Here is a 17,157-nt window from a genome sequence, read left to right on the forward strand (position 1 = left end):
GACTTCCTCTCTCAGGTTAAATGGTGAGTCTGGATAATCGGTTCTCTTCAAGATCAAAATCAAAGAGGTTGGATGCTTCTCCACTTCTACTAGAGTTTCCAGTCAGAGATTTCACGGATAAAAAATGAAATTACATACAAATTTTAAAAGAAGTTAAGCTATCCACATTCTCCAATGATATGATTTTGCACATAGAAATCTCCAAGGAAAATGCATGCATACATCTTAATAATAAGGGAAGCCACCAGAATAGTAGGATTTGATATCAATAAACAAGTCAAATTTAATTCTATAGCAATTAATTTGTAAACTAGCATAATTTTTCAAAATATTATTAAAATAAATGAAGTCCTTAGAAACAAACATAACATAGGAAGTATCAGATTTGTTCTGTAAATATGATAATATATTGTTTAAAGAAATTAAATAAGACTTAAGGTTGGGGAGCTGGCTTAGCACTTGAGTGCTTATTGCTTAAGCACAAGGACATCTCAAGCCAGAGACCCCCAACACTCTCCACTGGCCTCTGTATGTATACACATGGGGCATGCACATTTGTGTGTGTGCGTGCATACACTCACACACAAATAAAAAATAAAAAATAAATAAGACTTAAATAAGTGAAAAAGTTTGACACATTCCTCACATGAACTAGATGACTAGATAATGTTAAAGTGACAATTTACCAAAACCAATCTAAAGTTTCAATGTAACTGTTATCAAAATCCAAGTATGGCTTTTTCAAAAACTGATAATTTTATTCTTCAATTCATATGAAAATATAAGGATCCCTGTAAAGTCAAAACAAAAGCACAAAAGAAGGCTCATATTTCTCTATTTTAAAACTTATTACAAAGCTAGAGAAATTAAGGCCATATTATATTGACATGAGGGGAAACATATAGATCAATAGAATTTAAGTTAAAGAAATAAGATCTTATGTTTGGTCAGTTTATTTTACATATGGCAGCATAACAATACAATTTAGATGGCATAGTCTTCTCAACGGCTGGTGCTAGGCCCAATAGATATCCATTTGCAATAGGCTAAATTTGAATTCCTAGACCAAACTGCATGCAAAACTGTTTAAAATTTTTTAGTAACCTACACATAATGTCTGAAACTATTTTTTAAACTTGCTGAGCATCTTTGGTACCTTGAATGAGGTAATAGTGTCATAGATATGACACTGAAAGTCCAAGTGAATGAAATATGAATATTTCATATGGATTTCATTAATTTTTAATAATTTTTTTTAATTCATAGTGAGTTTCTGGCTGACCTTGTCTATATATTAATACCTCATCATAAAAAAGTAAGCTTACTCTTGGTGTGTGACATTGGGCAATTTTTTTTAATCATGTGAGTCTACTATTATAAGTTTTATTAATCATTTTTTATTTGTTAGAGGGAAAAGAAAGAGAGAGAGAGAGAGAGAGGGAATGCACACAAGGGACTCTTTCAACTGCCAACAAACTCTAGATGCATGTGCTACTGTGTGCATCTAGCTTTATGTGGTATTTTAGTTACCCTCTTGTTGCTAGGATACACACCAGACCAAAGCAGCTGATGAGAGAAATGTTGTTTATTCTGGGTTATCGTCTCAAGGGGAGGCTTGATGATGGCAGGGAAAAGATGGCACTAGCAGAAACTGGGCATCACTCCAGCCACAGCAAGTGAAACATCAGCAGCAGAGTCAGCCAAGCTCTGAAAAGGGGGATCTGTCCATAACACCCCTAAGCTCACCCCCAACAATTCACCTCCTCTAGGAAGGTTCCACCTCCAAAATTACCATCTGCTGGGGAGCAAACATTCAAAATGCATGAGTTTATGGGAGGCACCTAGTTCAAACCACCACATGTGGGTACTGGGGAATCAAACCCAGGCAGCAGGCATTGCAAGCAGTCATCTTTACTGAGGCACCCCCAAGCTCGATCATAGGATCTTATGAAGTCATTCCATTGCTTTAAAAATCCTGTGCTCTATTTACTTGTCATTTGTTTCTGATAACATGTGGTAGCCATAAATCTATTTACTATCATCATAGTTTTGACTTTTTTAGAATATCATACATTTAGAGTTATACAGTATATAGCTTATTTTTATATTGTTTCTTTCCATTAATAATATACATTTCTGCTATGATTCTTCATCCTTTCATAGCTCTGCTTTATAGCACCAAATACTGTTTCATTGCTCAGACATATAACAGTTTACATATACATTCACCTACTCAAGATCATGATGATTATTTCCATTTTTTGACAAATAGAGAAAGCTGTAATTGACATTCACGTGCAGGCCCTGATGTTTATATAGGTGTTCTGCTTCTATAAGTTATATACCAAAGAGCATTATTACTGTATTGGATATGACAGGGGAGTTTTGGAGGGGTAGACTTTTCATTCTCCATAAAGAAGGCACTAACAGACCAAAGAGAAGATTTCATCCAAATCTAGTTTGGTGAGTTGAGTTATTGGGGTTATTTGCTCCAGTATGGGTGGTGAAAGGCAGACATACCAGCAGGAAGTCTCCTGGGCAAATTATGGGCAACCACACCACAAAAGAGTCCCACTAACATCCTATACCACTGAAGAGTACCCAGACAACTGATGAGCAGTTAAATAATGAAGAACCCTCACTCCCAGTCCCCCTGCCACCTCTTGAACAGCCTCAGGAAGGGAGCGTCTCGTGAGGGTTTCCTGAGGACCAGTGAGCCACATGAGTGCCTGAGTGCTGTGGGCCTCGCCTCTTTCCATGAAGGCATGTTCAAGAGTCTCCTGAGGGCACAATCACAACTGTGTTGATTCATGACAGCAGTCTATTTCTAACCCCAAACAACACAGGGATATGGTTAGAAAGTATTTTTAGTCTTGTGAAAAGTTCCAAGCTGTCTTTCAAGGTGGCAATGTAATTTTGTATTACTCAGTGATAAATGGTAATTGTAAAGAAAAAGATTTTAGGCCAGTTTGGAAGAACAAAAGGAATAGCAATCTTGACAGCAAGAGCAGACTTAATTCAGAGCCTAAAAGGGGTGACTTGATATCAAGTGGCACTAAGACTCTAAGAAGGAGAGAATGAACAGGTATAGCACTTGGATGGGGCTTTCTAAAGGCTTTCATGGTGGGGGAAAAAGGGCCATACTGTTGGTAGAATGAGGAAGGGAATAATAAGGAGGTGGGAGAAGTAAGGTGCCTTTTCAAATAAGTTAGTTCTCTGGTATGATGGAACACCAAGCTGTTTCTTGTTGCTCAAAATAGTGGGGTCATTTATAATCTCCAGGCAGATTTAACTAGAAATTAAAATTTGAGCACAAAAACAGTAGACTTTCTGACATTTAGAATCTATTGTTCTCCTTGGGGGATGGTTGCTGACTCTTTCAAGAATTCTTCTTTGTAAAATGTTATGTGTTTATTTGCATGTGCACATGTGCACACGTGTGTTCATGTGTGTGGGCAGAAGCCAGGGTCTTTTGCAACTGCAAACAATCTCCAGCCACTTTGTGTCTGGCATTACATGGATGCTGAGGAATTGAACGTAAGGCAGCAGGATTTGCAGGGAAGCACCTTTAGCCACTGAGCCATTTTCCCAAGCCTGAGAGTGCCTTTGCTTCCCCACCCTTGTCAGCACTGTCAGTGTTGTCAGTGTTGTGGATCTCAGTTTTTAAAATAAGTGTAAATTCTATAAATGCTTGAATGTTTGAAATGTGTGTGTATGTGTGTGTGTGTGAGAGAGAGAGATCAAAATTTAAGCATTGTAAGTTTCTGATGATGTTAAGCAAAATAACTTTTAAGAAAGTACAGCCACAGCAACACAGTAGGAAGTGTTCTGTATTGGCTGTTTGTAAGGAAAATTCAGGTTTCTTGACAATCAATATGATGCCATCATGTTTCCAAAGAGATCAATGGGTTGTAGGTTGAGTTTGATAGAAACAGTGGTCAGCACTGGCAAAATTCATCAATAGAGGACATTAGTTCATTTAGAAACTGGCAGTGGTTCACATACAGAAATGGGATTCTAAAATTGACAGGATTTATTGCTTTTAAAGTGTAAAACCCAAATTCTAAAAGCACAGAGGTATGATTTTTAGTGTTCAAATTTTAATTTCCAATCAAACCTATGAAACTCTGGTCATGTGGTTTTTGGTTACTCTTCCAAAAAAAAACTCCTACCCGTCACCCCCAACGTTACTCTCCTCCAGCCATGATCAAAATGGGCAGGTCCATAGAAAATCGCGGGTGCGACTTGCAAACTGCGTAGCTGTCTGCATACTCCCATCTGGACACCTGATTTCTGCTCCAGACCACTGACTGTCGCGGAGCAAGAGAAACTTCCTCAGTAATGGTTAGAGCGTGAGCAGGAGCAGTCTCCCAATGCTTGGCCATCTTTTTGAATGGTGTTGGTGCTGCTAATTGTCAGTGGCCATGTTGCCAAGGCAAATGAGGGTTTGACAGGACCGTAGAATTTTGGTGAGTTCCTTGGCTCTTCTGATTGGTTCCCATGACTTTGCCATGTTTGTATGCACCAACCAGGGCCGACCTGTTTCTAAGTTCCCACGAAGCAGAAGACTCAAGAGAACCCCTGCCCTGCGCTGCCGCGTGGGCCCGCTGGGAGGGCCTTTAGGGCTAGGCCAAGGTACGCAAGGCTCCTGGAAATCTCAGAGAAGCTGAGTTGAGCTACTGCTGGACTTGAGAACCCAAGGGGTCTATCATATGTTCAGAGTTGTGACACTTTCTTATTCTCTTGGCTGGAATCTTAAGTGCTGTCACCAAGTCAGCTTTATAGCCCTCCTGGTTTACCCTTCTGGTTGGCAAACCTGGGGCACCAGGATTCAGGTGTCATTCACGGTGCTGTGCTCCCATGTAAATAAACCCTGCTCATTCGGTCTTCACGGCCTGTCTATTCCATTCTGCTGGTGGATAGAAAAGGACCCAGAAAGAAGAGTAGATCATATCCATATCAGAATGCTCCTGGTTGTCTCTGAAGATGTCCTGCTGTCAGAGGTGCATGAAGGGTCTCTGAAGTCAATCAAGTTTACAAGAGTAAGCATCCTAGTTTTGAGAAACTGAACATTTTAAGTCTTCCTTGCCTATGTAGTCCTTACAGATTTGTAATACTTTGTAACTTGTAAAATAATATTGTCAAGGTACATTTGAATTGATTATTTACTGAAATACAAATCAGTGTGTGAAAGCCAGAGAGAGAGAGAGAGAGAGAGAGAGAGAGAGAGAGAGAGATTTGTTTTTCTAAAAACTATGCTGATCTGGTGAACTGAATGTCTGTTTAAATTTAGTCCTTCTTCACTGACACGGACTGCTGTTTATCATTTCTTTTCCTTGAGGCTTTATATTTTTCCTCTGGTGTGAATTCTAATATTACTACCTTGTAAGGTGTTGCAGAAAGCCTCATGTTGTTGGGATAAACCTCTAAGCCAGACACAGTTTATGGAAGGAAGAAGGGATTTTGTTGAAGCTTACAGGTCCAGGGGAAGTCCCATGACTGGCCAGCTTTCACAGACCCAAGCAGAGAGAAAAGCCACCACCAAAAAGTAAGCAAGCACACTTCAGGAACTCCAGGCAAAGCTCGGGCAGTTTGCACATCTTTACACTGGAATTCCAAATCTACCTCACACCTTAGAGCCAGATCCTAGGATCTGCCCACAGTGACATCTCCTCCAGCCAGGTAGCTGGAAATCAAAAAAGCTTTCGTAAAACTCCTGAATCTATTGGCAGAGCTTTATTTTAAACTACCACATAAGAAGAATGAGGTTGACTCTGTCAAAACTCTCACCTGAATGGACAAAATTGAGCTTCTGTTGTCTCCTAAAGACAATGACTATTAAAAACTTAATCACCACCTCTCATTCCACATTCAAAGTTATAATTAAGTTATAGTAATGGCAGCATAATCTTCTTACATACAAAGTTCAATAAAATTGTACTGAAAATACAAATGTACATGAACATATTTCACCTTTTCCAAAGAAAAAAATCATACTATTAATGAAAATCATCAATACACTGTTTTAATTGATCCTATCAGATTCAAACTTAATGAGGAAATGTGTAATCATAAATTAAATTGGAATTTTTCTTTAACTCTCCATTCTTGTCGTTGATTTTCACACATGTATATAATATAAAATAACAAAGCTGGATGCATAGTGTAAGTAGAGCAGGCAGTTAAGAGCATAGGCTCACAGCCAGATGGATTTAGACTGGCACTCCTGCTGTTACTACGCATGCCTCTTTCCAGCTGGGTGACATTAGAAAAATTATTTGAGTTCCAATTTTGCCAAGTTTACAATATATAGTAACAACCCTTTACAGAGGTTTAAATAACATAGAATGTTTAGAGTATTTAGAATTTACTAAGCTGTAAATAAAAAGAAGGCTAGGGCTGGAGAACTGGCTTAGTGGTTAAGTGTTTGTCTGTGAAGCCTAAGGATCTCAGTTTGAGGCTCGATTCCCCAGGACCCACATTGTTAGCCAGATGCACAAGGGGTTGCAGGCGTCTGGAGTTCGTTTGCAGTGGCTGGAGGACCTGGTGTGCCCATTCTCTCTGTCTCTCTCCCTCCCTCCCTCCCTCCCTCCCTCCCTCCCTCCCTCCTTCTTTCTGTCTGTCACTCTCAAATAAATAAATAAAAATAAAAACAAAAAAATGTAAAGACAAGGCTAATTACTGTCTCTGTAAGTACATCATGAACAGAGGCAGAAGTAGTTGGTCTTTCTGGGATTACAGTTCTCCAAGTCAATTATGTCAGTTTTCAAGTGTACAACTTTGGCTTATTACATTTGCATATTTTCCTATTGTATTGATTTTATTATTTCTTCCCCCTTTTAGATTTAAATGACTCTACTTTTTAAATTCAAGTGTCAACTTCTACCATTGACTTTAAGCCTTCATTTTCTCAATACTATTATTGAAGTCATGTATTTCTTAGTGAAAATGGCTTTAGCTACACTTCACAGATATGATTATGTTTTTCATTTCCTTTAAGTGATTTTTAAAAAAAATTTTCTTGCTATTTTGACCAAAGACTTTTTGCAAAAACAAATTGTGAATTGTTCTAGACTTTTAATTTTTTCTATTTCCTATTTGAGAACTTTCATTTGCTACTTAAACATTAGTTCATTCATTATGATTGCATTTTTGACTACTTGAATATACTGACTACATATTGTTAAAAGTAATTGTCAATGAGTTCAAACTCTGAGTCATCTTAGAGTTTTATTCTATTGATATATTACCTACACAACCCTAATTATGGGCCACATGTCTTTCCTGTTACACATCTCTTTTTGTTTTCTATAATATACATTTTTGAAAACACATTGTTGAGAAAATTGTTCATTAGGCTCACCTCGGGTATTTTGTTAATCACCAGTATTATGCACACATGCTGCCTGGTATGGATGGTGTATACAAAAAAAAAAAAAAAAAACTGACCTTACACATATCTAGACTTATTATTTTTCTAACCAAAAACAACTGGTCTGTGATAAATTATATCTGGAAACAGAAATCTCTACAGTCCACTATTTTCAAGATAGTCGGTAGCTCCAACAGAAGAAAGATAAAAGTAAGCAATGACTTTTCATTAAATTTGTTTTATTTTATTTTAATTTTAATGGAGTTCTTCTTCCAAGAAGCCTGTGCTATTTTATCTACATTACAAATTATAATTTATGAGTTGTATAAATAATGTGAAATGTCACATCATTAAACTTTGTCCATTTTATTATACTTTGCTCATTCTTATCTTGTTCTCCATATGTGGTATACTTTCATATAATTTTAAAGGGTATAACAAAAGTCAAAGATATTCAGCTAAAGTCAGATAAAATGTAATTTACCCATTTAAAAGTTAAGTTAACATTCACTTTTGGTGCTAGGGAAAAAAAATAAATACCTTAAGGTATGAAGAAATACTGTGAAAGGAACACTGAATTAATTTTCTACCTACATGTAATATATATAGAATTGTGAGAACTTATTTATTCTTTTCCACATCTAGAATGAAATTTTATTATAGAAATAGCTTGCACTGGGAGAGAAACTTCATTCAGCATCAAGTTTTATTAGAAGAAAAAGAACATATACTTGTTGAGCATCTACTGCCTGCCAGCAATCTTATATAAATGATTTACTTTAACACTGCTGTCATTCTATGGTGTTATTCTGTTCAAGAACAAACCTAGAAACCAGTGTGGTCTACTGGTGATACATATTGTTCAACTTCTACTAGCTCACCCAAGCCCTGTCTTTCACTGAAATCACTTTGTCCCACCAAAAGGACTTAAATATTTTACATTTGCCTTGTTAAAATATACAAGAAGTTATATTAAAAAATGTGTTCATAGCATTTATGGGTTTGTCAATGTCTCTATTTTTCCAGCAATGCAAAACCTGTTAGGATTCAACAATATGTAACATTTCTGGTAATTTCTAAGAATTTGTAGGTGTGTTAGATATCCAGCTCCCAGTAAATATTTGCTGAATTATGAAGCATCATTCTCTAGAGTAAGATGGCATATTGAAGTTGCTGTCTCAATACTTTCTAAAAGTACCTGCTTTGTTATGTAATAAAGGAATGGCTGGTGTTGCAGTCAGGTTCTCATTGCTGGTAGAAATCACTCAACCAAGAGGAGCTTGTGGGAAAAAGAGGTTTATTTTGGCTTGCAGGCTTGAGGGGAAACTCCACAAGATGTCAGGGGAAAATTATGGCATGAGCAGAGACAGTTGACATCACCCCCTACCCCACATAAGGTGGACAACAGGAACGGGAGAGTGTGCAAAGCACTAGCAAGGGTGAACTGGCTGTAACTCCCAGAAGCCCTCCCCCAACAACACACTGCCTTCTGGAGGTGTTAATTCCCAAATCTCCATCATCTGGGAACCCAGCATTCAGAACAGCTAGATTTATGGGGGACACCTGAATCAAATCACCACAGCTGGGCATAGTGGCATATGTCTTTAATCTCAACCCTTGGGAGACAGAAGTAAAAGGATTTCTGTGACTTCAAGAGAATCCTAAGATTACAGAGTGAGTTCCAGGTAAGGCTGAGCTAGAGTGAGACTCCACCTCCAAAAAAAGAAAGAAAGAAAGGAAGGAAGGAAGGAAGGAAGGAAGGAAGGAAGGAAGGAAGGAAGGAAGGAAGGAAGGAAGGAAAAAAAAACAGGATGAATTGTAACTGAAATAAACTATCTTACACCATAGCTTAATATAAGCAAAACATACTGGTCTAGTGGTCTAAACAATAAAGCCAACATCTCTTCCTTTGAATTAAGGGGCAATGTATATTTTCATCTTTAAATTAATTACCATATGTATTTGTGTGTGGGGGATGACAGTGGAGCATGTTCATTTGAACACTATGCAGATGACTGCAATTGTCTGGCTGGTAAAAGCCACTTAATAGACAGACCAAAGTAGTTGCCAAAAATAAATGCTTAGAAATACCTCAGTACTGCAACTTCAGTCCTCATTGTCTCAGGAATCCTTTAATCTTGTATAGAAAATGCACTTACTTAAATTCAAACTAATATTTTCAGTATATTCATAGATGTAGATTTTTAAATTTCTGCACAACACATATAAACTTACTCTATATAACATATTTTATGAAAATAATTTTATCTTTTCAAAAAATAGTGAGAAGAATGAGGTTTCACACAAGCTCCTAAACCTGCAGGTATAATGAGATGCTCTTCTAACCCATGCTGCTTTTCTCACACGCATAGGGTTTTGTCTTCAATAACTGCTGTGGTGTAGCTACTATCCATATAGTTTGCCCACTTTATCGAGTTCCCCATTACTTGCTGTCCCAAGATAACTGAAACTGCCAGAGCTTCGTCCAAATTCTGTTGCATAACTTTTTCTGTAGAAATGAGAACAGATGTCTGTTCACCAAAAACAGTTAACTGACCACAGATCAAAGAAACTACTCCATCAAAATCTACCTTAATGTATCAATGAATATAATGGCAGTTGTATATAAGTACAAATGGGAATTAGTTATAGGAGCATGGGTGACTAATAGACAGCTGCATTGCAGGAAAACCCACCCCAGCAGGAGCAAAGACATGAAGGCTGTACCCTGGGAGCTCATCGTAAAATTTGCTGGCAGCTCCACCTGACAGTCTCTCCCCTGCAATTGTTAACTGCTATTATAAGGGGCCTTAGGGATCTGGTGATGTACTGAGCTTCCTGAGCCTTATAAGGCTCATTAGCTTCTTAACTCTTAAGAGCCTCCTTGTTTCAATGTGGAGGAAATAGCCACACACGAGGCTCAGCTCAGAACTAGCACAGTAACACTTCCAGGACACTGTATTCAAAATAGAAATTCACAAAACCACACCCAGACTCCAACAGTAGAGTAGGATGCTATTTTGTGAGTAAAACACTTACCATTTTAACAGTAAAGTGAATATAGTTTAAGTAATATATATCAATATAAAAATGTCCATGTTCTTAGATACAATAATTCCATATATGTTTAATTACATTAAACAAATATGTTATATATGTGCAAGATATTTTTGAAAGAGCATTTATATATTTATATTAGAAAGATAATGTAACTTTTCTATTGATAGCATATTGTAATAAATTCTGTGTCTTCTAATGAAAATTATCATAACCTTTTCAATGATATCTATGACAATAAAACATTTGCAAACATATTAAGTAACAGAGAAAATTATAAAATGTATCTACAGCATTATAATCAATATTATATAATGAATATGATGGTTACTTATATAAACAACTTTATAAGTTCACCTTAAAGTATTAGAAGTTAATTCAGAAAATTAATGTTAACTTTCTTTGGTATGTTAGATTATGTGGTTTGACCTTTCTTTTACAACATTTCATTCATTTTGGACTATTTTATCATTATTTGCAGCTATATATTGCTTCATATTTTCCCCTTGGTATCAATCCAGTACACTTAATATATCTTCCATTTTATCCTTATGTCCTATGAAAATATAATTCTCATATATGCTAGAAAATGAAAGGTAGAGTCAATAAATGATGTTGCAGTCTATGGAAGAGTAAGCTGAACTGGTGAGTTATAGGCATCCTGTTCAAGAAGAATATCTAGACAGTGTTTCTCTGACAGTGATTATTGACTTATATATAAGAAGAGTTCACTGAGTGACTTAAATGTTAAAGGTTACTCCAGTCCAGGCCAGTCCAGATTGTGGTAATAGAATGAAAGAACACAAAAGAAAATAAAAAGTGATTTTTAAAAGTTAATATGGGGTTGGAGATATTTCTCAATGGTTAAGGCACTTGCCTGCAATGCCTAAGACCCAGGTTGAGTTCCCCAGTACCCACATAAAGGCAGATGCACAAAGTGGCACATGCAATGGTATGGCAAGTCTCTTTTTCTCTCTCTCTTACTTTATCATCTCTCTTTCTTTGTGTCAAATAAATCAATAATTTTTAAAGTGAATGTTACCTATGGTGTATGCACTGATTGATTATTAATATTCAAAAATGTCATGCATGCATATAGAAGAAAACTACAAAGCTTTTGCAAGGAGATGTAACTTTCTCTGACCCAACCTAAGAGGTACAATACAATAACTGGAGTGTGACTATTCAGAGTGCAAAATCTCATTTCTAGGCTTGAAAGGAGCTTTATGACTGATTTTAGGAGCTGATCCTATCTAGAGCACTCAGTTATGACCACCAAAGACATAAAACCTGTATAATTTGTCCTCCCTCACCTTTCCTCTAGGATATATGCCCCATTTCCCCCTCTATGACTGGCTGACCTCCTTTCTCATCCTTCCCTTGTATACTATGGACGTCTCCACCCAATGGCAATGAGACATCCTTAGTTCCCATGTTAAATGAGTCTTATGTATCTGAATCTAAACCAAAAGTGTTTCTCTCCCAGGGATACCACTTTCTTGTTTTATGCAACTGCCTCATTAGTAGGGCAGAAGAACAGTACTGGTATCTTCTTTCTCTTCCTCATTTTTTCTAGCCTACTATTGTTCTGGCTACATTGCTTTATACCCCGTATTCACAGAGGGCTTTGAAAGAAGATACAAACCCTCTCCCAAAATCCCACTCATTATTACTGGCAGATTTCAATGCCTATGGTGAGCCACCCACTGGAGCTCAATATGGTACAGAATCTCTGAGACCTTTCTCAGGCCTAGCTAGGGGGCTTGACTTAAGGACTAAGATGTCCATAAATCAACCTGTGGATAGTGGCCCTGGAGTTGTGCTTGTCTCACATTGTTGAAGAATAAGAGACATGAACAAAGGAATGAGCATGTGAAAGCAAGTGTATTAATAAAATCACTTGTAAATATTAACACTCCCACCTAAAGTTGGAAGGACCAACAAAGGGGGATTTCTGTGAGGTACCTGGTTTAGAGGGGCTTTATAAGACTTTCGGTTGGAGCTACTCAGAGGCTGAGGTTATTCTATTGAAATTGATTATTTTCTGAGCGCATTGTGAGCCAAGCCCAAGAGGGGAGTGTATGCTCCTATCAAATACCACTAAGCCACTCAAGGAGATGATCATGTATCACTGCTCATTCAGTTGGCGTGGGGTCAGGGTGGTAGTCACACATTGAAGCCCTCCTCTGTCTTTGGTCTTTATTGTTAGCTGTTATCCTTAGCTGGTATTGCTGGTCAGCAATTCTGGTAGGTGTTACTGGTCTCCAGCCTTGCCTTGTTTGCTGGCTGTTAACTGACACATGCTCTCTTGGTCCAGCTATGTTCTTTGTTCACCAGCTACAATGAGTGGCTGTAGTTCACTGTGGGCCCTTGCCCTCATTGCCTACAGGAAGCTAAGTCCTTTTTTTGAAGATTTTCTTCAGACTTGTCACCTTTCATTCTTTTTACATTTCTGTCCCATCCTAATAAGACTTTTTTTTTTCTTTTTCTTTTTGTTTTTGTTTTGTTTTTGGTTTTTCGAGGTAGGGTCTCACTCTAGCCCAGGCTGACCTGGAATTCACTATGGAGTCTCAGGGAGGCCTCGAACTCACAGCGATCCTCCTACCTCTGCCTCCCAAGTGCTGGGATTAAAGGCTTACACCACCACGTCCTGCTAAACTAATCAGACTTTTGTCATCATGTTGTGCTATTCCGATGATGAAACTCAAAACTTCAAAAGTCATATTTCCCCCTATCCTAACACACATTCATTTTCTCCACTGTATAAGCATTTCTGCTCTACTGAGATCCATAGGCCCGTGGTTCCTCCATTTTCTCCCACTCCATTAGACTCTTCCTGCATTTCCTCTACCCTTCCCACTGAATAACTGCTGCTAACTTTGGCTTTTCTCTTCCCTCTACTCAGCTGAATGCAAACTAACCTAGTTCATCTGCTTTGAGAAGTTTTAGCTCAATCCAAATACTTTTTGCTTTGAAGCAATTATGGAGAAAACTATGAAAGCAAATAAATTGGCATAAATATAAAACAAGGCTTTTAATCTCATGTGGGTACTCAAAACAAAATGCCACTGGCCTTAAGCTTGCTTTTCTTCATTCCTCTCCTCTGTCCACTTAGCATTGTCTTCTCATCCCCCAAACTAACCTCATATTTTCTATCCAAACAAATTTCCAGTGATGGCCTCAATAATAATTAAAGAATAATTGAATATTTATTTTCAGGAGAACTGCTTGTTTGATTGCCCAACAATCCTTTATACACTTGTATGTTGATCCTATCCCAGAGATCACCAATTCATCAAATGGCATATTTGACATTCATTAAAGAATCTCAGAGGTAGCAATCATTTTTCATTTTCAGACAAATATTCATTTCTGTAGCTACACAAAATGTTGTGTTCATCCTTGTATAATGGACATTGTTTTCTCTGATCCTTCCCTTCATGTTTTTAAAGTTATGAAATACTTCTAATACTATATTTAAAATTTTTATTTTATTTTTATGAGACAGAGAAAATTGACACACCAGGGCCTCTAGCTACTGCATTTGAACTCCAAACATGTGTACCACCTTGTGTGTATTCATGACCTTGTGTGCATGTGTCACCTTGTATACCTGGCTCACATGGGTTCTGGGAGTCAAACCATGTTCCATAGGCTTCACAGGCAAGTGCCTTAAATTCTCTCCAGCCCAAAAATATTTTTATAATACAGAAAACATACAACCAAAGTTATACATCTACCCTCATAGATTTAACCATTAAAATATAAGTCATGCTTTTAAAAATAATAATGTATATTACCATTTCACTATTATTTGTAGTGATGGGAATTAAACTTGAGGCCTCATGAATGCTAGGCATGAACATCACCTGTAAACCTCCCTCCCCCTGCTTCTGTCCTGTTAGAGTCAGATGTGTTGGTTCACACAACTTTAGTTCTAACACTATAGGGACTAAAATAGATGGACTTCTATGAGGTAAGAGCCAGTCTAGGCTACATAGAAAATTCCAAGCCAGGGGAAGCTTTATAGTAACATCTTATTTCTAAAGCTTCCCCACATTTCTTCCCCAAAGAAAGAAATAGAAATAAATCAATGGTTAAAAAAATTCTATAATACTTTAAATAAAAATATATGCACTAAAAGTATGAAAATTAATTAAGGAAAGTAACATATTTTCCCTAGGGTGTCAATGAACATCTACATTGTCATTACACATTTAATGCATAATGAACATACTTATAAAAGCACATAATGCTACTTGGGGGACTTAGTTTGTTTTTCAACATACTAAACAATTTCTTTGTTCTCTGATACATTATTTAACGTACCTCATATTTGAACTGTTGGTGACTTCCTCAAACAAATGTGTATTTTTCACATATGTTTCACATACAGATTTAGTTATTTGTCATTTGAGAAATACAGAACATCTGGCTAGTTTGAAGATGATCCTTTCTTGATTTATTTAAGGATAATAAATGAATGTGATCTGAATTTTGTGGTAATACAGGAATGGACACTAATGAGTCTTGGAATAAGTTAAATATCCATTCCTTCTCAATTTCACTGGAATGATTCTCTAATCTATATTTTTCTTTTTAGATATTCTTCTAATCAATTACCTAATTGCTTAAGATATAAAAAGACATTTTGCTTAAATGAGGCAGCATCAGTAAAACAAATGAGGCTAGACATTGACTGCGATATCCTTCTGGTGCCTAATCATTTACCCAGAGAAGATTATCTCTAAAGAGCTTCATTTCCACTGCTGTTACTTTCTACAAACACCAAATTCCAAATTCTAGAAGCATTTATTTAATTTACATTTGAATGAAAATAGGCTTCTACTTGTGAAAATTATAAAGTTTAAAGTCATGGAGCAAATAACATTTTTTTAAAAGTAAGTATTAAAATGTTACCTGGGCTCCCTTTCCCTAAATTCTTTTTTCTCAACAACACTTGTAAAAAAAATTATATGATTGCAAAAAATTATTATTATTTTTTGTATGCTACAGAGAGAAATACAAGCACAAGGCCCAGGAGGAAAGTTAGGAACCATTGCTGTATTTCTTGGGAGCTTTTACAAGGGAGCAAAGGACCAAACAGAAAACAAACAGGTCTGCCTATGCCTCCAGGAAGTTTTCCTCTGGCTTTCATTCATGATGAGGTTTTGGAGATAAACTAATGAATACGCTGGCATAACGATGTATGCTGACTTCTGGGTAAGATGGCGCCATAGGGGCCATGCCAAACCAGCCTATGGAGGGATTTAAGCAAAACACCATCAAAAGACACTCTTCTTCTGATAAGTGAAGGAGTATAGGTTATTCTTACACACAGTGGAGAAGCAGGAGAGACCAAGATCCATAAGAAAGCAAGAAAATGGCCCCATCCATGGTATCTTTGCACCCGCCCGGCATCACTGCACCAGGCGTACCAAGTGGTGGCGGCAGCAGAGACCAAACAAGGGGATTTTTCAATTTCAACAGCCTCCTTCCAAAGTTAAGAAAACACAGCTGAGATCAACCTAAAAGCTACTGAAAGGGACACATGTGGAACTGCCTGCAGAAGTCTGAACTCCCTCATTCCCCACCTTGAGAACCAAGAACCTCCAGCATTCAGCCCCCAGTGGCAGCACAGTCAGCAGAGCTGATCAGTGGTCCAGCTCCACAGCACAGCAGAAGGGATCGAGGCAGGCACTCAGCATGGGTGAACTGGAAGCCACCACCAAAGGTAAAAGGCCAACTGACAAAAAAAAAAAAAAAAAAAAGAATAGGTACATAGGCCTGCATTGGAAGAGCTAATCTCTCTTTCCTAGGCCTGCACTGGAAGAGCTAATCTCTCTTTCCTTGTCAGGGCAGGTTATGGGTTATATATTATTTTTGGCTTTAGCATTTTCAAATAACTTACATTTGGGGGTTGAATATTGTTTCCTTTGATGCTTTCATATTTATAGGGCCTTTGTCTTTTGCTTCTGTCATTACTGGGGGAGGGTCTGATTCAGATCGAAGCTGACCTGGAACCCAACTCAAATTAGAAATCTCTACCTCCCAGCTGACAAGATTAAAGGTGTAGAACAGCACACAGCAAATTGTTCTACCCAGTCCACTAGAATACTTGCTTAGCAAGCAAACTCAACACCTAGGATTACTTCTGATGCTGGATTGGGATACAAGAGCTACACATGGAACCTTGAACTCATATCCTGAGGGTATATAGAGGTGGATTGCCACCTCTGGGAACACTGCAGATAAACAGAAAACTTAAGCGTTAAATCGATTCAGGATGCAAATGTCGCTACATTATAATACAAGAAACTCAAAGAATCAAGACAATACAGTCCCATCAAAAATTATAAATCCATCAGAAATGATCACCAATGAGACTGTTTTAGGTGGAATGCCTGACAAAAATTTCAAGGAAATGATGATGTCTATGCTCAAAGAAATCAGTGAAGAAATAGGGGAATTAAAGAAGAAAACAAATTTCTGAAAGAGAACACAGGAAACCAGCCAAATGAAATAAGGAGGTCATTACAAGACATGAGTAAAGAAATAGAAATACTGAAGAAAAACCAGGCTGAAATCCTAGCTATGAGGAATGCAGTAAGGGAAAGAAATACTCTGTGGAAAGTCTCATATATGGAATGGATGAAGGACACAACAGAATATCTAAACTAAAAGATCAGGTGACAGACTTAATACAGTACAACAAAGAGAAAGACAAG

This window comes from Jaculus jaculus, chromosome 1 (assembly GCF_020740685.1).
Source record: "Jaculus jaculus isolate mJacJac1 chromosome 1, mJacJac1.mat.Y.cur, whole genome shotgun sequence".
NCBI classification, from domain to species: Eukaryota; Metazoa; Chordata; class Mammalia; order Rodentia; family Dipodidae; genus Jaculus; species Jaculus jaculus.